The following is a 14,913-nucleotide window of genomic DNA, read 5'->3' as shown; positions in this document are numbered from 1 at the left end:
AGCAATAAGGACTGGGGGTGGTTAGTGTTTGGTGGAAAAGAATTAACAAATAGGGGAGCACCCACAGGAGTCTTCTCAAAAGTATATCAAAGTACTCTATGTACTTTGGCACTGTGAAAATAAAGATTGAAAACTGGTGGAGCACTTGATTTTTATTGACCCTTCAAGTTCTAAAATGTATGTCATCATAATTCCTGGTAGTGAATAAGAGATACTTATTGTACTAGTTTGTGTTTAATGAAGGAAAAGGACAAGTCCCAAGAGGGGCAGGTATTAATGTTCATTAACATAAAATAATTCATTTTTTTCCCAGTCTGTGGTCTGTCTCTCTGCTCTCTTGATGGTTTCAATAATTCATTTTTTAAAAAATGAGTGTTTAGCTCTCGCATAATCCAGGGACTGGAGCCTCAGTGCTAAATTCTACAGGTAAAGTCTCTGTCCTCAGGGAACTTGTCTCTTGATGAGACTGACAGGCAATGCACAGATGAATACATGTAATCTGATAATGTGAAATACTGTGGACAAGAACAAAAGCTGGGAAGGGGACAGAGTGATAACTGGAGGTGGTTGGGGTGGGGAGTGCCTGGAAGAGGTGACATCTGAGCAAACACTTAAATGCAGCAAGAAAATCCATGGGAATATCTAGAGTTTTCTAGACAGTAAGCTAGGAGTGTAAAGACCCTGAGGCAGGAGCTTGCTTAGCAGGCTCCAAACAGTAAGGGGGTCCCTGTGACTGATGTACTGTGAGTGAGGGAGTCAGTGGCTGGAGATTAGTTCAGGATGTAGCTAAGGCACCAATCACGCTTGTGTGATGGTGTGATGGGAAGCCCTCAGGGGCTCTGAGTGGTGGCGAGATTAATTTATGTAGGTGGGACAGGAGAATCAGTAACCACAGAAAAGCAGATAGTGCAGTAGACTACTTGAGAATGAGGTGAACACTAATGGAAAGTTTATTGACCTGCTCCTTTACTTCCTCAATCCAATGAGAGGTCCGAACGACCCTACAGAATGCGCATACTCTATGTACTCAGTGCAATTGTCCTTCCCTCTTTGCTTTATCTCAACCTGGAATGGGAAAGAAGGATTTATAGAGGATGTCTCAGACATCCAGACAATGGTACACATAGGATATAATTACAGCAGAGTACCCAGGAAGTGTCCTAGTACTAGTACCCAACGTTGGCATTAATGCTAATGTATTTCATGAAGCACCTCCCTGCTTCCTGTCACTTTATATGGTACTGTGGAGAGCTGGGAAGTGTCACTGAGACCACAATCTGTTCTCTGAAGCTGAAAGATAAGGAATAATTTATTTCATTTTATTCAAAGTGTACAAATATATTATTAAATAATGCCATAAACAAAGACATTTTATATTATTCATGCTAACAACTAAAAATCTCTAATTCATTTTTTCTCCCAATAAAATCCCCTAGTCATTGCTAAAATTTTATTGTCAGTATTTTTTAAATGTATGGAAAAAAAGATTTCACTTATGATTTATAGCACAGCAAGTTTTAACATAAAATGTCAATTCTTTGGTAAGGAACAAAAACCCACCAGAAGTTACTTAAAAACAATGTTTAAGGCTTAAATCCGTGGAGATTCCTAATACTCTTTTTCTAAGTGGAATTGAATTTTCCCATTTGTAAGTTTCCCAATGTTGGTGGTTATGGTGTGTGTGCCTGTGGTCAGGTGGTTTAAGGAAAGTGAGTTATGGAAAGAATGAAGGTGCTGGTTTTAAAATTAAACCTGAATTTTTCACATGCCTTAAGGATTATACATATACTTTTTTAAATTGCTTTCCTCAGGACCAAAAGTACTATCTCACCACTCACATGCAAAGGACTAGAAGTCTATTTATATATTCTCCATGATTTGTTTCCCAGATTTAGCTTTCTACAAGCACTTCCTTCAGGGAAACACACACTTTTCTTCTCTTGCAGCCCAATTTCCTGTAAGAGTGCCTCTTTAGGAAATGATAATCACAGCATCATTCCTGTGCTTTCTGGTGACAACTTAGAAGCAAAACATGCATATACACTCACACAAACACCTCCCAAAATGCAATGAGGATGAAGCAAAGAGAATAAAAGAATGTTCTTTTCCCAAACCCACCTGCCTTTTATAAAAAGAAGTAGTAACTTTTGCAGCATTTTCTTAGCTGGGAATTCAAATCTATACCCTTCATTTAAAGTCCAGTTCTTTTAGTGTTAGGTATAAAAATCACATAATCTGAGTCGCTATCAGAGTTCAGTTCAAAGAGTTCCACCTTGGGCAATTATAGGAGACCCTGGTATCCTGGGCAGCTGTTGGGACATGCTAACAGAGGTGCTCTTCTGTTCCAAGGGTGAGGGTGGACAAGGAGGCTGAGTAATTCTCTAGTTAACAGAACTGTGTCAAGACCATGATCTTCATGAGGACTCCTCTAAGGAATAGGACTGGTCATCCTGAATTAAGTGAGAATCAGGAGTCTGTGCCCATGGAGAAGGAAGGGGGAGGCAGTTGGGTTACACAGCTTAGCCCCCTAAATGCAAAGCTACCACACAAAGATATCTTGAAACCCTTTGGCAATGCTGTGGTGTCCTCCAGATTCAGACTCAGCAAGGTCTCTAAAGACAGCTGCTTGCTGAAAGTGGTTCTGGGAACAAAACTTGCTATCCTGATGCCAGAGCAGCCTCTAGAAAGTTGCTGAATAAATGTTGCTGCCAACAAAAAAGTCACTGCTGTGGGACACACTACCCATAGAGAAAAGAGGGTATTTCAACTTACTGATTACCAACTTTGTGCTCAAACCTCACAGTGACCACAGTCTCAATTCTAAGACTCTCTCATGCTGACTTTTCAAGAGTGAATAAGAAACATTATCATAACTGAAGACACTGATAAAAATAAATTAAAATATATTTGCCATAGAATAAAGAAAATATGATATTATTAGAAACATTAATGATCACAGAAATATTAGACAATATGGAGCCCTTCCTAGGCTACCTACTTAAAGATATGACCTCACATAATCCTCATAAAATCATAGCTCTATGAGGTACACATAATAATAATTCTTCTCATTTTACAGATGACAAAAGCTAAGGCTGAAGAAAAATGAAGAAAATTAAGAAAAGTGGGAGACACTAGAGTTGCGTGGTTGTGATCTCATGCCCTTTGGACTCACCAGTCCAAGATATGCCACTATGGAAGAAGCTACCATGGGTGCAGCAGATGGTACATCTTCCCCCTTGTTCCAATGAGACCCAGGGAGAAATGTCAAGGAAAACATGACAATTTCGCACCAGAACAGTTAAGTAGTCCAAGACCTTGAATTAAGCTCAGTTGTTTCTGATGGCATAAAAACCAAATCTTACTTCTGCCATGACCCAGATTTTAGAATGCAATATAGTGGATCAGAAGGAGTAATGACTCTGAATTCTGAAAAATCTAAGGTTTAATATCACTATGCTGGGATAGAAGAGTGGAATTTCTAATTGTAGTTAAAATGGTGATTTGTAAAACAAATGGTGATCTCAATAACACCAAAATAAATTCCAGATGAACCAACAAATTTTGAATAAAAATGAAAGCATAAAGATTTTTATGGCAATGAAATAGTTCTGTGTCTTGATTGCAAGTGGTCATTATATAAATCTACACACACACATTGTACGGATGTCAGTTTCCTGATTTTGGTACTGTACTATAATTATGTAAGATATAACCATTAGCGGAAGCTGGGTGAAGGGTACACAGGACTATTCCATATGATTTTTGCAACTTCCTACGAACCTATAATTATCTCAAAAATAAAAAGTCAAAATAAAAGTTAAATGAAAGCATTAAAGAAATGGAATGAAGTAAAAAAAATAGCTAAACTTGGTGTGGGCAAGAAAGATCTTTAAAAAAAAAAGAATTGATAAATTTAACCACAAAAATGAAAAACTTCAAAGTGTCCCAAAATACAAAATTTAAAAAGGCAGATATTCAGATGTTTTCAGCATATCTGAAAAATGAGTTCAGAAGTCTTAATATATCATTTACAAGTGGTTGAAAGTATGGACTTGGGAGCCAGACTGCTTGGTCTGAAATCATGGTTCTAACTACTCGATAGCTGTGTGACTTGGGGAAAGTTGCCTCGCTGAGCTACCGTTTTATCATCTGTGAAATGGGGAGAACAGTAGTGCTTTCCTCTATGAGTTGTTTTGTGGTTAAATGAGCGAATACAATGTAAAGACCTTAGACTAGTAAGTGGAACATAGAGTTAGCTGAGGTGGTAGTTGTCATCATTGTTACAATTATTATCATTATTATCATTTTTTTTTTTTGAGTTGGAGTCTCTGTCGCCCAGACTGGATTACAGTGGCCGCTCCCGGCCACCGCAGCCTCGACCTGCTGGGCTCCGGCGATCCTTCCGCCTCAACCTTCCGAGTAGCTGGAACTACAGGTGCGTGCTACCACACCAGGCTAATTTATTGATTTATTGTAGAGATGAGGTCTCACCAAGCTGCCCAGGTGGGTCTCGAACCCGCGGGCTCAGGCAATTCACTCGCCTCAGCCTCCCAAGGCGCGGAATTACAGGCTGAGCCACCGAGCCTGGCTTACAATTATTATAATTCAGTACAAAAGAAACACAACCATCCATAACGTCAGGCTCTCAGCTATTTGGGTCTGGGATGGAGTAAACTCACCCCTGGGCAGATTGTCCTGTGCTGAGCTGTAATATGATGATATCCTCATGCCAAGTCAGGTCTGACCCTCTATCCTGGAAGATGGTGATCTCTGTTATGTTAAGTGACCTCTAGTACTGTGGTTACCTGTTAGCTGGAACTCCTCCCTCTTTTCAACATCCCTTCCTCTCTGGCTATTCACTCCACCTTCCTTCTAGTATGGTGCCTCTAGTTCACTAGAATTAGGTGGTGGCATATTTGTAAGAGCACTCTTGTGCCAGTATCCAGTGTTGTCATCTGCATTTCCCCATAGATTACCCTTATTCATCCTCACAGTATCCTTGTTGGGTAGATATTACTACCTCACTTAGAGATGAAGAGAAGGGAACTCAGAGAAGTCAGTGATTTGCCCAAGATCACACAATCAACAAGCAGAAGCACAAATTTTTCTGAATTAAAAGCCTAGACTGATGTCTAAGGAGTGATGGGAACTCCTTTAACATACATTATGAGCATAATGTCTAAACTAAGAGATTCCCAATGATATCTGTGGAACTCCACCTTTATCTAGCATGAGCTTTTGGATGCCCCTGTTGTCTCCTGACAGGTTTTACTTTTTTCTTCCTGGTTCTCATCAGTGCTCCAGAAAGGAATAGTCACTGTCCAGTCTCCTCTGGGCAAGTTAGCTGCACCTATAGTTAGTACAGTGTGGCCTATAGTTAGGCCACACTGTGTGAGCACACATTGCTTTCTGTGCATCTTTAATTGCTTCAGAGCTCGGTCTCCCCAGATAGACTGGAAACATGTAGAATACAAGGACCATGTGATGCTATAACTTGGCATTCACTTGCAACAATTAATACAGTGGTCTGTAAGTCCTGATCCTTGGCCCTCAAATTTAGAACAATTCATGAAGGAGGGAAAGACAGCCTGTTTCTGCTTGAGAAGCTCCTGTGTATATGCCCACCTTTGACCACCTGGGATTATATGTGTGGAAAACTGAGTGACCCTGGTAGCAAGAAGGAGAAAAATTATTTGCTTTAACACTAGCTCTTGGGGCCAAGAATAGAATGTTCTTAAAATCACTATACAGTGTGACCTTGGGCAAGTGATTAAACTTTACTGGATCTCTTTCTCCACATTGTGAAAGGAGTTTATCACTTTTTAGGAAACATGCCCTACAAGATAGCATCTTCAATTCTTCCAGTCTCCAAATAAATTTGAGTACTTATACAGAGAGAAGAGAAAGTAAGAAGGAGAAGAGGACTCAAAAAACACATTCCGAGGGGATGTTATAGATCAACACAGAATTTCATCTGTGCAGAGCTCTCCAAGAAAAACCTGTTCAAAAGAACTCTGGTCAGTTGGACCCTGGCAATGTCCACCAACCACCCTCCATAGAGAAGACTCTCTCTCTCTCTCTCTCTCAAAATATATATATATATATATATATATATATATATTATATATATATATTTATAAATATATATATATATTTATAAATATATATATATATTTCCGTTCTAATAGTCTATGTTCTACGTGAATGTCATTTAGATGTTTTGTTTCTTGGACTAAGAAAGTTGAGGCAGGAATTGTACAATGGCACTGTCACATATGAAAACAAACCCAAAATATTCTTGCACACTGTATAGGTTGATTTAAGAATCACATCATTTTTTACCATGAAAGAGGTCCATGTTTAGCTCTGGTTTATAGGTGAGGGCCCCAAAGGATAAGAACTAGCCCAGGAAATGCATTTCACTTATCTTTTATTGAGCTGGAAATCACATACCGGGGCTTGTGGGACATTAACAAGAACACCTTCTCTCAACCCTGAAAACATGGAGAAGACTATGTTAATGGATTACTATGAAACTGAAAGTAGCTTTACAGTAGGTTGACCCTGAAAGCAGAGAGGTTTAAAGTGAGGTGGACTCAATGCCTTTAACATACACATAAATCTAATGTACCAATACCATATGCTCGAAACATCATTGCTGAGCACACGGGGGAAGAAAAGGCAGACAGATGCCCGTAGTCCAAGAAGCTGAGAAGGTAATTTGTTGCTCTTAGAGGCAATGAATAATGATTTAACTTGGTTTTCTTGACTTTGATGTTTTCACAGAAAAACTCACATGAAAACGTGTATTTTCCACTCTATTATTTCCTTCATCTGAAATGGTGCCAAGTTTCTTTCACATTAGGAGAAAAATCTCAACAGAGTGAAAGGTTAGAAACTGGATTTTAAATTTCTTTTAAACGTGTTCTAGCAGTCTGGCCCATCTAGTACAAATGGTAAGATGCAGCAGAAGAATGATTGTTGGTAATTATCTCTCTATCACCACCTAGATAATGGGAGGAAGGTCGGCAGCCTTCAGTCGCCCCGCCTTAGGCAGAATGCTCAGGTTTTTGGTGGCTTTGAGGGTTATTTTGGGAAGCTAATCTCTGTCTGGGTTTACAGAAAAGCCTAATGACAAAGTGAGAGCTGAATCCTGTGATGATGTAACCCAGGTGGATTGCACACTAATCTGTGAATTTCTTACCATTTCTACAGCTTCATCTTGGCATGTGTGTGTCAGTGAAGGGTTGGAACTATGTCTCAGGAGTAAGTCAGGGTCTCCAAACATGAGGCTAAGATTTTAGGGCACATCTCTCTTTAACTCGCTGTCTGGCTCTAGGCCATACATGAACTTCTTCCACAACTCAGTTTCCAAGTTGAAAGTAGGAGGAACCTGCTCCCCCTACAAACCTACTTCACAGAGCTTTTCAGTGAAGTTTTTAAAAATCAGGATGGCAGAGCATGTTATAATTTTAGAATTGCTGGAGATTCTCAACAGTGAAAATACGCTAGCTAAGGCTTGAGACAAAATTTAGTAGAAAGGCGATAAGAAAGTTCACCTTCTATCAGTGCCAGAAAGGCTGTGGACTTTGAATGATACCTTTAATCACTATGTATCTTTCTAGATCCTAAACAATGTCATTTCCCAGTAGATCATCTGGAAAATTCTATGCATATGCCCAGTGTGTAATCACTGTTTGTTGAGACCCTTGCTTTTCAAAATGCAGGTAGTAGCTACCTCTGAAAAGGACAGGGGTGGTCCTGGGAGCAGCCAGACTGCCCTTCTGAGGCAGCATTGGGCCCTCAGGCCACCCAGTGCTGCAGGAGCAAGTTCTACACCCACAGGGCCTCTGAACACTAGAGTGGCGGATGAGCTCAGCTCTCTGAAGTGGCTCGTGTGGCTGAGATAGGGGTGCCCTGCCACACTCACTTCCTAGAGGATAAGCTCAGCCAAAGCCACATTAAAAGCCGATTGCCTAATGTTGGCAGAACTTTTCAGGAGGCACCAAATGAGAGTGTGTGGGAGGGGAGTGGGCATCAGTGCCATAAAATGATGAAGCCCAACAAACGTTTCCTGCCTTCACATTTAAAATCTCCCGTGGGGGAGGAAGCCAGCCTCAGAGGCCTGGGGCTTTCCTGAAGAAACTATAAAAGGAAAGAATGATAAAAGGAGCCAGGGTTTCAGCAGGACCACTACCAAGGAAAACAAAGAGGGAGGGGAGAAGGTCCTCTTTCAATTCCAACCCTTGCTTGTAATTTCCAGACTGGGTTTGCTACAGGAAGCTACTTAGAAGAGATGTGAGGTTTTGTTTTGCTTCTGTGGTGGCTCTTTTCTCCTCAGTGAGGAACTGTGGGTCATATCTCATCTCTTCAAACTCCTGAAATATATATATTTAAGAAGTCAAACAAGAATCAGTGACTTCTTTCTGAACCACACACCTCCTAGTGGCCTCTAACAAAATACACAACCTGTTCAGGAAGTATCCCTTGCTAGCTGAATTCTTGCTGTCAGAAATCAGGAAAAGAACAGACACAAACGACAGCCAATACTGAGATATAAAACCACCAACATGGTCAATAAATATGTTTCTTTCAATTGTTTCCCAGAACAGGGAAAGTCACCGAGCATTGCCTCTGACATCTGTCAGTTGGCAAGTCATAGGAAAAATACAAATAACTGATTTAAAAACAGAACAAATGGAAAACTGCTCAAAATACTCAGGTAGCATTTGTTGCCCTATTTCCTTACACTTTCCAAGTTACTCAAACAATATTGGAAAGGTATCCTATTATGAATTCCCTGACCAGATTGAACAGATTAAATTCTTGGATTTCTCATTTCATAATCACCTAAATCCTAAAAAGTAAAGTTTCACTCAAGCAAGGCCTGACAGACCCATCATGGGAAAGCTAAGTTCTGAATGCTTTCAGAATCTCCAGTCCTAAGATGGGACTGAAGAGGTAAGAGAAGGTCCATTTAGCTAACATATGCTACACTATGCAATTTAAAACACAGGGTGTAAGGTAGTCTTTCAAAGAGGTTCCAGGCATCTTCAGAGTCCCAGAAATTGTATTTGACTCATGAAATTCAGAATTTTCCACCCACACTTATCAATGTCATCTTTTTCCTCCTTGTCCTTGTTCCACCCTCCTCTATAAATCGAGAGACACATGCAGCTGCCTACAGCAACCAAAAGATTTCTCCAATAAAGCAAAATCCAGTGAAAAAAGGAAAAAAAGTTTCAGAAAGACTCACAGAGGTTAGAGATTAAACCAAATAAACTGAATTGCAATTCTGATTCTGCCAACAATCAAATAGTTAACAGCATTTAAGTACTCTTTATATATTTCAAGTTCATTAACATAAAGTAACTCATTCAACCTTTACAACACATCTCTGAGGAGGATGGGGAGACTCTGTCACCCCTATTTTACAGATGAGCAAGTCAACCCCAGGGTCTGCACAACCTGGCACTGGCAGAGTTACATTGGCAGAGCTACTGTAACATACAGCCTGCTCATTCAGTGTCCGCCACCATGTGGCCTGAGCTCCCATTCTCCTCACTTCTCCACCCCATCCTGTCTGCACACACACACACCTTCTTGCTCTGTGCCCCACAGCAGCTTGTCTCACCAAACTGTGAGCAGTATCCCAGTTATTGGTACATTCATCTCGGAGATCCTAAAGGTTAGAAATCTCACTGAGGGTAAGGAGCACAGAAGCCCTAATTTTGATAGCCTGGAGAACATTTCCCCATATCTTGAATGCAGTATCTGCTCCCTAAATATTTGGCACATGGAACTAAACTGAATTAATCTGATATGAAATTGCGAACCAGGTGAATTCTATGCCTCCCCCACCCTGTAACCTCTTGTTCTCAACTCTGACTCCCACCTATCAAAACCTACTCCTAGATCTTTCAAACATATAAAAGACTGTGTGACTGATAGAAACTTAAACTGTTATTCATCATGTGGGTAATAAACTTAAATCTAAATGGAAATGGCTCTAATTCCAGGCATTGCCTGAAAATCTGGAATGACTTGGGAGTGACAGGGCCTTTTCTGCAGGCCAGAAATCACATTTGGAACTCAGGGGACCTTGAGTTTATGCCAAGATCACAGGCATCCACAGTCACCCACCTCATTTCTTCTCATATACCAGTGGAAAAGCATGAGTCATAAAGTATTGGAAGCATTTTTAACTCACGAATTATTTGGATAGTAAAATGTAATGCTTCAACCCTAACTAAATGCTAAAACCAATCTTAGCAACCAATTAGACAAAATTGTCTTTGAAATCAAAGGAAGTGTCCAAGAGAAAAAGAATAAGCTACTTTAAAAGATTGTGTTGATACTCTGATATGTGTAATTCAAATCATCTGGGAAGAGTATAGTCACTTCTTCCTTTTGGATGCTGACCACACAAGGAGGTGTGTGATCACAGAAACAGCATCCTGAACTTCCTCTCAGCCCTGAGCTTGCACCCTAGTTACTCATGGATACATGGCAAGGCATCCGCCCACGCTTGAAGATTCCTGTGACTCAGGGGCAAACCCTATGCCCCCACCAGCCTCAGCCTTTTGGGTTTACACTTTGAGCCACTAAGCCCTGCCCTGCCTACTTCCTCTGGCCTCCCCCTCCCTAATCTAACAGCCTGGGTTCAGGCCATTTGACCTGAGACACTCACCTGCATTGTGCAGGTTACATGTATACTACCTTTACCTCTCCAGTGGCCTTCAAATTGCTGTCACCCCCGCCCAGCCATGTCAGTCACTTACAGGTCTCCATCTCACCAGCTATCCCTCCCCATTGCTGGGACTTGTTCATGCTGGACTTTGCCTAAAGTGCCCATAGGAGTAACTCCCACTCAACCTTCAAGACTCAGTTCTAGTAATCTGGGAAGTTTCAACTGACTCTGCTAGGCTGTGTCCGAATTCATTCCTCTCTGTTTTCAAAAGATCTTGAGCCTATATCAAGCACAGCATGAATGACATCGGGTAGAAATCCCTGTTAACTTCTCTCCCTTGTGTTCTCAGAGGTCCTGCAAATGGCTGGCCTATAGTGAGCAATAAGGAAAAAAGTCTGTTGTCTGACTAACTGAATGAATGAGCAATAGAGTGTAGGAATAATAGCCATCACCCCAGACCATGGAGAAGGAAAGTTCTTTGAAATGTTTCAGTTTCCCTTGTCTAACACAGCACCTGCTTGGTGCACATTACCAGCTAGTTAAATGAAACTGAACCATAGAGTTCTTATCTTAACCAATCTTTATTCCTTCTGCCCTCAATTATTGGCCATCTACTTCATACATGCATTTCACTAGGCACTATGGAAGCAAAAACCAGGTGAGCCAAGAGTTTAGAGAGGTCTTGAATCTAGAAAAATAATAGACTAATAAATAAAGATGTAGAGGTCTGAGTAAAATGCCAACTACTCTTTGTAGGCAAGATGGGAAAGATTTAACCAGAGAGTTGAGTTTTGAGTCAGATTTTGAATGATATGTAAATGACTATGTATACACTTTTTTGAGCTTCTTAGGGGTGTGTGTGTGGGGGGGGTATATTTGGGGTATCTGCTACTGTAGGAATATATACAAAATACTGTGGTGTGAATATTTATGCAAATGTCAACTACACACAAACTGCATGCTATAATCTAAAACTTTCCTTGGCTATTTTCTGCCAACACAATGTCCTTTGGCAGGCCTTTAACATTTCAGTTGTTCTTTGGGTGACAGTTGTTTTCACATTCCACAGACCCTGGTTTGCCATCCCTGGAATGCTTACTCTCCTGAGTCCGGTTAATCTCTCATGTTTATTATCAGTTTTTCAGCTGCAGTCATTGTGAGCAGTAGTGTGTTTTCCCCTCACAGTAGTAAATATTCATGTATTTGTGAAGTAATGAAGAAAATGTCACTGAGCATGAAAGGGTTGATGTCAACAATCAGGAGAATATGAAACATAGCATTAAAAACTATTAACATTCTTGCACACTCCTAGTGGCTCAATTGCTTCAGATGGAAGGGAGTGAAACTTGGAGTTTGGAGGTTTTGATATAGAATGGACAGAAAAACAAAAATACACTTGGCTGGTCTTGCCTCTGGGTGTCCTTTCCATTTCACAACCGCACATAGATGAGAAGTACTTTGGAGCCTTCTCATATTATTTATTTATCCCTTGGAGAACTGGGATATCCTAGTTACTGCAAACACAAGATAGAGCCTGGGCAGTGATGACTCTAGTTGCAGGCTGCTCAGACCCCTCAGGAAGTGAAGGGTCCCTGCAGTGGGGATTCCTAATCTGAACTTATACCTACTCTAACTTCAGATCTCCACTCAAATGCACTTCCTGGCTCAGAGACTGCCACTATAAAGTCACAAGTGTCAGTTTCCTTTTTTACAATTCCTGTCTAATGGGTGTCCGAGGATGAATGTAAAGTTAAAGAGTGCTTTGGAAATATTACCAGATAGTTGCTGGACATGAGTGCATGCAGGTGTGTACACACTATATACACGGCAAATGTCCACCAGATACATACTATTAGATAGAAAAGGTAAGGATTGCTGTAAAAGGTAGTGTATGGAGTAGTAAGTGGATAAGTATTTTGTAAGCTGAAAAGTCTTGCAGTCCTAGCTCTGCCACTTAGTACCTTAGAAAAGCTACTCAATCTCTCCAGGCCTTTCTTGCATCATCTCCTTTATACAGTGGTTCTTAACTGGATGTAGTTCCCTCCCCAGGAACATCTGACAAGTCTGGAGACATTTTTGATTGTCAAAAATGGGAATGGAGGGGCTCCTACTGGCACCTAGTGGGTAGAGAACAGGGATACGAGTAAACATCCTATAATGTACTAGACAGCTCTCATAACAAAGAATTATCCCTAACCCAAAATGTCAGTAGTGCTGAGGTTAAAAAATGCTGTCTAATGGGATAGTAATAATTGTGCCTATCCCAAAAAAGCTCTTTCACTTTCAATATTGTTTGCTATCCTGTTACCATTATTATCATTATTATAATTCAAATCCATTATCACTTCCTGAGAGTTGTTGGAAATTTTCCCCAAGTAATAATAGGAAAGGAAACTAACATTGTTTAAGTAACTACTATGTGTCAGGGGCTGTGCTACATGTTTTATATAACTTATGTAACAACACAATAATACTACAAAATGACTATTATCTCTTATTTATGAGGCTAATCCAAGAATCCTCTTTACCAACGAGTCAGTTTGAACATCTTTGTACTAAAAGAATAAAAAATATATTATTGGTTTTTAAAAACTGCATAAACTATTGAAAGGTGACCTTACCAAGGCTGTGAAACTAGTGAAGCTTTTATTCACTAGTCTCTCAGCACTTCCCTTTCTCCTATTCAGTGAAGAAATCCCCTTATTGTTCAGCTGGTCCATAAAACTTACTCCCATCTCCCACTTCTCCTTAAAACTAGGTGACTTTCTTTTTACTACCATGGCTAGGATCCCCTGATTGCTAGCATGAAGGAACCCACACCAAAACGCCAATGGATCCCTAGAGACTGAATGCTAATTTCCCCAAGAAACACGTTTGTATTTTAATAAGAGTTTGGGGAAATGATATTAACGAAATAAATGATTCATTAAATGTTGAAAGCCTAAAGCAATTCAGTATCTAGACTATTTTAGTACAGATGGCAATTGTAATCTCCTTCAGCAATGCCCTATAAGTACTCATCCTGAAACCAAGATTTACATCAAAAAGCAGGGGAAAGTCAGCACAAATGTATCTACTCTTCAAGCCAGTGACTATGACTAACCAGGTGAACAAGTGGTATTGGGCTATCCAATGCCCTAAAACGTCTCTCACTATTTGGTCCAGATTCACTGCATTACTTTGAGGCAAGGTGATCATTTTACCTCAGAACGTTTAGTCATTTCCTAGGCAGTATCTTCTTTTTTTTTTCTGAGTTGGAGTCTCACTCTTGTCGCCCAGGCTGGAGTGCAGTGGCATGCTCATGTAACCACCGCAGCCTCGACCTGTTGGGTTTAGGCGATCCTTCTGCCTCAGCCTTCCAAGTAGCTAGAATTACAGATGCACACACCATCTGTAAATTAGCCTGGCTAATTTTTGTGATTTATGGTAGAGAGGACGTCTCACCAAGTTGCCCAGGGTGGTCTCGAACCCCCATGCTCAGGCAATCCCCTCACCTTGACCTCCCAAAGTGCTGGGATTATAGGCTTAACCACTGCACCCAGCGCAGTGTATCTTTTAAAGGAAATGATCTGACCACTGATGGCAAGAATTGTTTTATGTCATCTTTGATTTGTTTGTTTAACAGGATGGAAAGAGGACAAATTTGTATCTTTCTCATTGACTTAACCAAGGGTAAGGATCTATTTAGAGACCAGAAAGAACAATGCAGAAATTGTTCACTCACAATGTGAATCATTTTCAGACAATCCCCAGAAAATCTGGGATAAGTTAAGAGGAAGAGAGATAGATGATAGTATGTGGAAAGTGTTATTTATGAATGTTAATAAAATTTCTACTGCAAAGGAAATACTAGAGATAAACTGAAAAGCCCTACGTTGAGAATGAGGCTTATTCCAGGCTGACTCTGAGATGCAAACAAGCTAAGGACGGGTTCATTATATGCCAAGTTCCTAAGAAGGATGGCAGACTAGAGCTATAGCTGGAGAAGTTTCCCTCCTCAGGATTTTGCCAGGAGCCTAATCACACACTTTGCAATCCATCACAGATATGTTAGGGTAGACCTGACATCCTTGCTGAACTATCTCCATGTCAGCTTTTTACAGGATGGAAACAAGATGGTAGATTTTGGACTAAAGGAATTCTTCCTCATTCACACTTCGGGCCTTTGACAGAAACTTTCAAAATAAAAAATGAAAATAGAAGCCAGTCAAAATCAAGAT

Source organism: Carlito syrichta, unplaced genomic scaffold (assembly GCF_000164805.1).
Source record: "Carlito syrichta isolate Samal-C Ts95f unplaced genomic scaffold, Tarsius_syrichta-2.0.1 Scaffold288120, whole genome shotgun sequence".
Lineage (NCBI taxonomy): Eukaryota > Metazoa > Chordata > Mammalia > Primates > Tarsiidae > Carlito > Carlito syrichta.
This window is presented reverse-complemented; position numbering follows the sequence as displayed.